Genomic DNA, 9,915 nt, shown 5'->3' with positions numbered 1-9,915 from the left:
CTCTCTCTCTCTCTCTCTCTCTCTCTCTCTCTCTCTCTCTCTCTCTCTTTCTTGTGTGTACTGGGATTGAGCCTCATGCCTGCTAGGCACCTCCTGCCAGGAAACCAGATTTTTCAACAAGTTTCCAGGTAATCCTTTTGCAGCCAATGTAGTACTGATCTTTGGACCAGGGTTGAGGGATTAGGGGCAGAGGGGAGAGGATGGTTGGAAAAGGTGCTGTAGCAGTAGCCACAGAGTAACTTGGTGACAGTAGGAGGAGGCAGGGAGTGGTGGAAAGACCTCCAAAGCTATTCCTGAGTGTCCTTGTTTAGACAACCAAGTGGATGGGTCGCGATGCAGGCCAGTGAGCTGAGGAAGGCAGATGGGAGTTGTTTGGGAGAAGTCAGGGTGCAGGAAGGAAGGGGTAGTTTTAGACATGGTATTGGAGGAGACTGGGGAGGCAGAACTAGGGTGATATCTTGTAAAAAGTTGGACTAGGGAAGCTGGAGCTTGGGGGAGCAGTTGGAGCTGGGCATGAGATGCGTACGCAGCCTTTGAGTCCTGCCTTGTTAAAGGAAACTGATAGAGGCACAGTTTGAACTCTTCCTTTGGAGCAGTTTTAATGAAAGCACAGGCATCAAGGTGCTTGTCTGAAAGATTTCAGGTTATTTGGGCAAAAAATGCCATCTGTGTGCTGTGGGTTTGAGACCCGTCCTGCAGCTTCCTGGCATTGCCTTCCTTCTCTGAGGCGATGCTAGAGATGGATCAGTCGGGGAGTGAGGGGTTCCGTGGGTGCGGAGAGGACGTGGTGTGCTGGCGCTCCAGGAAGTGGAGGTGGTGCCCTGACACTGCGGTTCACAGTCTGAGCCACACTGCACAGACATCCCCCTCCAGGGAGCTGCTGGTGGACCCCGCTTCCGCTCAGAGATTCACCTCTAGGAAGCTGGTTACTTTGTCTTTACTCTCTCATGAGCACCCAAGAGTCCACCGTGAAACTAGTAGAAATTGAGGCCAAAGAAACTACCAGGCTGAGAGAAACTAGAAAAAGGTGGTGCATTCCTTCTGGCTGTTCCTTCTCCAGACCCACAGTGGGGTAAGAATGATTCTTTTATTGTGAATGGTGAGAGGACTAGAATTCTATATATGGATGAGTGATCCTTTACTTAATTTTCTGAAAAACAATGTAGAGAACAGGACATTGGAAAGAATGTTTAATCTTTTTCCCTAAACACAGTTGATTATCTCTGTTGATGACAACCAAGGATGGGCATAAAATGTGTGACAACCCCTAGATGTGGTGGTATACACCTATAACCCAGCATTCTGGAAAGCTGAGGCAGGAGGACCACAAATTCAAGCCCAGCCCAGGCACTTTAGTGATTTAATGAGACCCTGTGTGAAAATTAAAAAAGGGCGGGAGATATAACTCCGTGTGGAGGTCCTGGGCTCAATCCCCAGGACTGGGAAAAATATCAACACTCAGAGACACCAGAAACAAACAAGCCACAGACAAAAAGTCCTAGCTTTTAGCTTCAAAATGCTTTTGCACCTACTGTTACCTAGAATGTCCTTCTGGAGAGCCACATCCTCTCCTGCCCACCCAACAGAGCGCTGGCAAAGCACGAGTTGCTGCTGCCTTCCCTTGGTTCACCGAGCTCCGGGACCATGACTGGGGCCTGCAGGAGTGGCAGGGGGATGCTGCACCTTTGGCTGCGGTGGTGGCCTTTCCTGGAAGGCCTTGCATACCTCACTCACGTTGGTGTCTCAGATGTTTGGGTTTTTTTTGTATAACCAGGGATTGAACTCAGGCCCTTGCACTTGCCAGGCAAGCGCTTATTCTACTGAGCCATCTCCCCGGCCCCTCATGTTGGTGTCTCTGCTCTAGGGCAAAGGCCTGGAGCACAGATGGCGGAAGCATGGGTGAAAAAATGACACTTCTGACCTGCAGACTGAAGGGTGGCTCCTTGGGACCCTGGGCCATGCACTGCGTGGCGAGTGGAGCCTGGCCTGGCACTTGTAGGAGGTGCTAGGGAACAGGCAGGGGCAGGCAGGGACAGTCTCTGCTGCTGTGAAAGGACGCAGCAAGGAGTCCTTCTGGACTGGCCAGAGAGTACCCGGCCACAGCTGCACCTACAGAAGACAGTGAGAGAGGGCGGGGCTAGACGAGAGGGCGGGACTAGACGAGGGGGCGGGGCTAGACGAGAGGGCGGGACTAGGCATTCACATGGTCATTTATCAGACAGCTGCTGTGTGCTAGGTAGGTCTTGGGCGTTGAAAGGAATGCCAGACAGACTCTTTGTTTTTAAATAATTTATAGGATGGCAGAAATTACAGTAAAGTGAATTATTTTCCAAATGCTAACAAATATGAAAATTATGAAAACTACCAGAACAGGGGATAGAGGAGAACAGTGTGGGTGACATCTCCCTACTTCCTATTACCCAACTTTTAGTTTGCTTTTTATTTATGTTTTGGGTTTCTTTTCTTTCTTTCTTGTATTTTAGGGTGTTCAGGGTCTCACTACTAGATCAGACTCATAGTGATCCACCTGTTTATAGCCTCCCAAGAGCTGGGATTACAGGTGTGTGTGCCACCACGTCCAGTCTCATCTTTTGGGTTTCTGATAAGAGAAATCATGTGACACTAAAGCTCCTGTGGCTAATTTATTTCACTTCAGTGATGTCATTTCCCTTACTGTTACTTTGCCTTAAAAAAGAGTTCTTTGAGAAGCCTCTAGTTGTGAAGGATTTTAGTAGCTGTGATATTGAGCATCTACTCAGTGCTAAATACCTGAGTATCCTGTGGACTCTACTTTGCCTAATTCTTACGATGCCCCAATAATATAGATAGTAGCTTTCACTATAGAATGAGGTTGAAATTGAGTGGCATAGAGGGAAGAGGCGGGATTTGGAGAGCCTCATGCTGCAGCGCTCAGGGTAAAATCTCTACGCCATGGGGCTTCAGCAGTGGGAATTTTTTTTTTAATTTTTATTTATTTATTTATTTATTTATGTGTGTATGTGTGTATGTGTGGCCAGCTCAGCCCACCAGGGGGCGGGGCTGGCTGGCATGTGGTGCTGGGGGATTGATCCGTGGTCCCTGTGCTTTGCTAAGCTTGTTCTGAGTAGGTGCTTTAGACCACTGAGCCATCTCACCAGCCCCAGCAGTGGGAATTAATGGGACAAAGGAGGGAGCAGAAGAAAAGACAGGCCCAGGCCGGAGGGCGGGTGGGGTGGAGAGCCTGTAGCTGAGGTGAGAGGAGGGAGCTGGTAACTGAAACAGCAATGGGACAGAGACAGGTGATGAGGCTTTTACTGGGCATTAAGGAGCTTGAACTTTGTTCTGAAATTTTAGGAAGTCCCAAGGACTCTGTGTATGTGTGTATGTGTGTGTGTGTGTGTGTGTGTGTGTGTGTATGTGATGCTGGAGATAGATGTGGGCCAATGAGCTGCACTCCAAGGCCACTAAGCCAGGGAGAGACACAAAGTGATCGGAGCTGTCAGCAAGATCACAGTGTTGTATGGAGGGGAGGTGGAGGGGGACGAGCCTGGTGACAGGAACAGCATTGAGGCCCCTGTTCGAGTAACCCAACCCTGCAGTGATGAGAGCAGGAGCCACTGCCCACCTGTGGAGACCAGTGGAAGTGGAGGCAGGGGCACTAGGGAACAGTGAGAAGTAGAGTGATGGATGTATGTGTGTGTGGAGGGCATTTCCATTTTGCAGGAAGTGTATGTGGAATACAGGGAGAGGAGAAAGACATGGTAGCATTTTTATTGGGCATACTCTGAGATTTTTTTTTTTTTTTTTTTTTTGTGGTACCAGGGATCAAACTCCAGACCTTGTACTTGCCAGGCAAGCACTTATTCCACTGAGCTATCTCCACGGCTGAGATTCTTGTTAGATGTTTAAGAAAGCTTAGTACACTGCAAGTGCATGCTAATAAACACACGGAGCGGGAGCATTTGTTGTGCACTCGTTACCGTTTTTCTGCCAGGCCCTCTGTTGAGTGCTGGTGTTCATTACCTCATGCAATCCTCCTAGAGTTTTATGATACTGGTTTTAACCATTAAGGTGATGGGAGATGTCGAGAAAACAGGTGGCAGAGCTGGAATTTGAGTCCTGGGCTTCATCGGAAAACGTCTTCACCAGTGCTGCCCAACAGAGTCTTCTGCGTGAAGCAGATGCTCTGCATTGGTGCTGTCCAGCCCGGCCAGACGCCAGGGAGCAGGTGGATGCCTGCCTGAAATGTAGCTGTAGGGCGAAAGACAGACAAGACTAATGAACTCACATGTCTGTGGCCATCAGTGACTTGCTGTCACCCTGTTGGGAAGCTCGGCTCTCTGCTCAGCTGTCTTCAGGAGTTAGCGGCATCTCTGGTATAAAGATGTGGGTGAGGCTGTGTTCTCCCCAGGAGCTGTGCTGCAGCAGGCTTACTCAGGCCTGTCTGAGGACCTCTCTGATGAATGTACAATATTATTTTACAGTGTATAGCTGACAACCTCAGAGACCTGTGAAACTTAGCCTACTTGGTATAAAGGCAGGGGGAAGAAGGAACCCAACAGAATGTCACCTCCTTGGCTGTTTTATTATAAAACAGTGCCCTTTTTCTAGATTTGACAGCAATGGCTATTTCATAGTTGATATTTGTGTATTTATTGAAGGAGTGGCAGATGAGCTCTGGGGGACTTTTAAGTTCCAAGTAGAAGAGCTCTTGAAACTCCCCCCAAAAGAGAACAGTGGAAGTGAGATGGCATGAAGACCAGGAGGGTGTGACACTAGTGGGCAAGAAAAGTGGAGCTCAAGCATGGGAGTAATCATGAATGCCTGGCAAGCATAAGGTCCTGAGTTTAATCCCTCGTACCACTAAAAAGAAAAAAAATCCATGCATGTCACCCTTACACCTCAGTAACTTAGCAGGACTCTGTCTCTAAGTAAAATAAGGGCTGGGGCCAGGAGGAAAGATGGCTCAGTAGAATAAGCACTTGCCTGGCAAGCACAAGGGCCTGAGTTCAATCCCTGGTTCTGCCCCTCTCCCCCCCAAAAAAGAGAGAAGGGCTGGGGATGTGGAGTTTAGCAATTGTCCTTGGCTTTGCCTTTACAGAATCCCTCAGGGATGAAAGAAAAGGGTGGGAGGAGTGGGGTCCAGGTACAGTGGATCAGCTGGTGAGTCTGCGGTGGGAAAGTACAGGGATGCACCAGTGGGTCTGTTCTGGTTGCTCCCAAGGCCTCATACTCAGGGCTGTCCTGCCTCAGTGTCCCAGGCAGTAGGATGACAGGTGTGTCATTACACTGCTTCTTTTTTTCTTTTTCACACCAGACATGACAGCACCGGCCTCACACCGCTAATCCCACTGAGAGGCTGAGGTAGGAGGACTGCAAGCTGAACCGGCCTTGCCCTGAGGGACGGCCCTGGGTTCAGGAGGACTGCAAAAAGTAAAAGCACACAGACATGGCCAGGTTTAGAGGTTAAAAAAAACCAGCCAAACAAACAAAAAAAGCAAACTATGAAAGAGAAGCTCTTGTGAGTTGCAGATTTTGAGCTGCTCTTGGAATCTTGGAGTCCTTGCCCCACTGCCCATCTTGCAGGTTCCCACAGGAGCCATTAGGCAGAAGCAGTCTTCCTCACTCAGAAGACAAATGATCAATTCCTCTCAGCGCCTGAATGTTTCTAAGCGTGTGTGAGAGTATTGCAGCGTGTTTTGTAAGAAGTTGGCAGCTGTGCGCAGGCTGGTCACATCTGTTTACTTGTGAGCTATTGTTAGGCTTTCCCACACTTGCTGCCAGGTGACGACCAGCGTCACTTCTCCTTTACTCCTCACCTCTGTGCTACCAGCCTTGGCTTTCCATGTGCACCTTTCCTACTTATGCAGATGCCTGAGCTATTTTACTGTGGAATTAAATCAGCATAAAAATACAGCCCTGTCTTCTGACTGCCATCTTGCAACTCAGCTTTTCAGGACTGTGACGCAACATTTTTACACCCAAGTATCTCTCTGTTATGGAAAGCCCAGTCTCCTCTTGCCAAGTATCACAGTCAGGACTAGAACTTGCGCCTCCTAGATCCTGAACTCTGAATCCTGATAGTTACTGTAACTGGATTGTTCACCCTTAATCCTCAGTGTGGTTCTATTCAGTGAAGATTAAATGGTGGGTAATCACAGCACTCTCCATTTTTTTAGGAATTAGTCTTAAGAAGATGAGAGAGTTGGCCGGGTTTGTCAGGCCAGTGAGAGCAAAGCCAGCGGCAAGCCCAGGGTTGGCTGTTTACTATCAAACTGCTGTCCAAAACTCCAATGTCTTATTTATTTACTTAAAAAAAATTTTTTTATGCATTTAGTACAGGGTCTAGAATGACTATAGGGTTTCACTATGTAGATTGGACTCATAGTGGTCCTCCTATTTTCAGCCTCCCAAGTGTTGGGATTACGGGCGCATGCCACCATGCCCAGTCTCAGTCGCCAATCTCAGCATACCCCAGGAGCAGGGCCGGCACAGCACGGCACACTGGGATCGAACCTTAGCCACTGTGCTCTGCCTGAGCAGGTGCTTTAACCTGCTAAGCTATCTGGCTGGCCCTATTTATTCACTTTTATTATTCAAAACATCTATAACTGCCTCTCGGAGCCCTTTGAAGCTTCCAATTAGCATGAAATAATTGATGCTAATATACTAGATTGCGGATTTCTCCCAAAAGCAAAGCAATGCCATACTTTGGTCTACACAGCATTGGTTCAGTGAGATCCCCGTTCCCGTTAGGCTCTAGAAATACTAAATGACAGTGCAGATGCTCCCCACGACTGCTGGGTTCTCCTGGATCTCAAATCCCTTCTGGGCTTAAGAGGCCTTTGGAGTTGCCTGAAAAGGAGAAGAGCTGAGTTTACTCAGGAGCCATCCACTCAGAAACATTAACGATGTGTCAGCTGTGAGCCAGGCAGTGCCTTCCAGAGGGCACAAGGACATCTGCCTGTGGCTTGTGGCTTTAGCCTGCTCTCCTTGTGTCCCTGGAGGGGGAGGGAGCCAGGAGCTCAGAGGAATCATAAGAATTTGCCCAGCTTGCATTGCGGAGCTTCCTGGTCACAGCCTAGCGAATTCCTGCCTCCTGGAGCGAGCTCTGTTCAGTAGCAGTGGATTTTCCCCAGCACTTCCCTGTGTGCCTGGTATTACGGTGACCTTCTAGGAGAAGGTCCTCAACTAGCGTGCTAGCCAGGGAACAAGGGTCAGCCTCAACTGGGCCCCTTCTGGGATATTCCAAAAGTGTAAGAAGAGGGGCTGTGTCTTGGTGACATGGTCTAGTGTTCCAAAAGTAAATTTATGCAGTGATTTTTATCTGAAGGTTCAACTCCCAACTGGCAGGATTGGAGTGCTAGCACCACTTCTGGCTGGTTTGGGGAGAGTGGTAAACAGACGCTCATACAAATTCCCTAGGTTGCAGCGTGGTTAAGCCATGTCTCAGTCTTGTCTCAGTCATCTGGCGCCCAAACAGACTCATTCTAAATCCTTGTTTAGTTTCTTTTTCAGGCCAACAGACAGTTTCATCTGTTACTGCCATCTGCTGGACTGTCTCCAACTTTTCTTCAACTTCTTTAAACCCAGACTAAGCCCAGACTAGACACCCTGCCGCACCTAGGCTTTGAGTAATGCAGAGTGGATGACCTGGTGGCTGGCATTTTTCTGTCTAAAGCACTGCAGTAGAGAATCCCAGTAAGGAGAGGATTTTGTCCTATGGCGGGAGGCTGGGGCAGGAGGATCGCTATGAATTTGAGGTCGGCCTGAGCTACAGAGTGAGTTGAAGGCCAGCCTAAACTATGTATGAAACCCTGTCTCAAAAAAGTAAAAATAAATGTAAATAAATAAAAGAGCCTGGCATCCGCAGCTGCCCTCGAGAGCACATCTTCAGTGTTGCACGGGGCTCCTCAAAACACAAGGCTCCTCCAGTGGAACCACTCTGAGGAAGCCTTTTACACATAGACCTGTGGGGAGCACTTGCCAAACCCCTACATTCCAACCCTGCACCCAAAGGCTCATGTCCATATCACAGTGAAAAATGCATTTATTTTGTTCCCAACAATTCCAAAATCTTAGCCTTTCTTGATCTTGGAGATTCCCCTACAATATTATTTATTGGGATTGATTTAAAGAGTGGTTGACATCCATTTAACTTATTTTAAACCATTGTAAAATGAACTTAAAATATGGAAGTGAGGGCCGGCCAAATAGTTCAGCAGATTAAAGCACCTGCAAACAGGCACAGAGGCTGGAGGTTCGATCTCCGAGCCTGCCCTGCCTGCCTTGCCTGCCCTGCCCCTGGGATGTGCTGAGAGGCAATTGAGTCTGGGCCTGGTGGCATGTGCCTATAATCCCAGCTCTTGGGAGGCTATAAACAGGTGGATCACTATGGGTCTGATCTAGTAGTGAGACCCTGAACACCCTGTAGACCCTTCCCTAAAATTAAAAAAAAATAAAAATAAAAATAAATAAATAAAATAATAAAAATGTGGAAGCGAAGAAAACCAGAGCCTTCTTGGGAACACTGGGAGACCTACAGCACTCCTGCTCAGTGTTTGCCTCCCCAGTACTTCTCTGAAATTTACCAGTCACCGTCTGCACCTTGTCAGCCTTTCCTGGGTCCCCGCAGGGTCATAGTCATCTTCCATCACAGTCTCCTTCCATCCGCACCCCAGTGGTGCTGAGCTGGAAGCCTTTCCTTGCTTCTCCATGTCCTGAGCTGAGCCAGTTTCAAGCATCAGCGCAAAACCTTTGTCACCAAGACATTCTTTTCTTACTGGCCCCAGAGGGAAGGTTGTGCAATAATATTTGTGAGTGTTAATTTCTATTTTTTTTTAATGTAGTTACATTGCTTCTTGCTTTCCAGATTGTAAACACCTTGAGCGAAGACCCTTGTCTGATTCATGTCCTTTTCTTCCCAGAACCCACAAAATTATGCCTTGCCCATGACAGTGACAGCTAGAGTTTCACGTTGACAGCAATCATTACCTGCGCTAGGTAGTGGTCTTACGCTTCTCATCGATTTGTTCTAAAACTTCACAGCACCTTTGTGTCTTTGTCCGTTCAATAGGCAGGAAAAGTGATATTAAATAAATTGCTAGGGGTCACTTAACTGGGAGGGATAGGCATTGAGACTCAAATCACAGGCGGCACGTGCCACCCGCTTGGCTGCTGCCTTGCTGCCGCCGCCTGTTGGCACAGGTGCACACAGAGGGCATTACGCAAGCACCTGGTGAATGCACAGCCCAGTATTTTTTAATTACTTGGAACCAGTAAACAGTTTAAAGGTGACCCACTGTTTTCATCTCCTCTGTCTGAATTTTCCAAGCTTTAGAAGGCCAAAAAGGGGTGCCAGGAGGTTGGCCCTATTTTTTTTTTTTCTCTATATGTCTCTCTATATAACCCAACTTATTGGCTTCCAAGTCCCTGTGTACCCTGTGGTGGGCTCCACCTTGTGATTCTCCTGCCTCAGCTCCTCAAGTCCTTGCATTTCAGGCAGTACCAGCATGCCCAGCTTGGTTCTGATTCTTTCTTTCTTTTTTTTTTTTTTTTTAAATTTTTCAATATATTTAATTGATAGTTGTATTACTTCATTTGAGAAGTGTGTATTCATCTCAGATGCCCATCTTTACATTGAATCTTTGAATTTTCGAAGCCAGAATTTTTATTTTTATTTTTTGAGGCCTGATTTTTAATTTTTTTTTTCAAAGTTTTATGGACAAACAGATAGCAATGAGACAGTTTCAAATCAAATCGGAAGTACAGTTTCAACAAATAATACACTGCATATATGCTTCTTAGTGGTTAATTGCTGTACAAGATGCGGACTTGTGATCCTATTTACAAACATCATTAGAACAAATCATTCTATTCATTAAGAGAATGCAACTATATATCTATCCTAATCACTTTGAATACACAGATACAAAA

The 9,915-nt window shown here is 47.3% G+C and overlaps 1 protein-coding gene across 8 annotated transcripts in view; it reads left to right on the top strand.

The window, feature by feature from the left end:
- Positions 1–9,915, top strand: part of Gramd1b (GRAM domain containing 1B) — a 186,050-nt gene that overhangs the window by 34,987 nt on the left and 141,148 nt on the right. The window lies entirely within an intron of this gene.

Source organism: Octodon degus, unplaced genomic scaffold, assembly GCF_000260255.1.
Source record: "Octodon degus isolate 3935 unplaced genomic scaffold, OctDeg1.0 scaffold00080, whole genome shotgun sequence".
In the NCBI taxonomy this organism is placed as follows: Eukaryota; Metazoa; Chordata; class Mammalia; order Rodentia; family Octodontidae; genus Octodon; species Octodon degus.
Note: the sequence above shows the minus strand (reverse complement) of the source record. Positions and strands in the feature narration are given on the sequence as shown.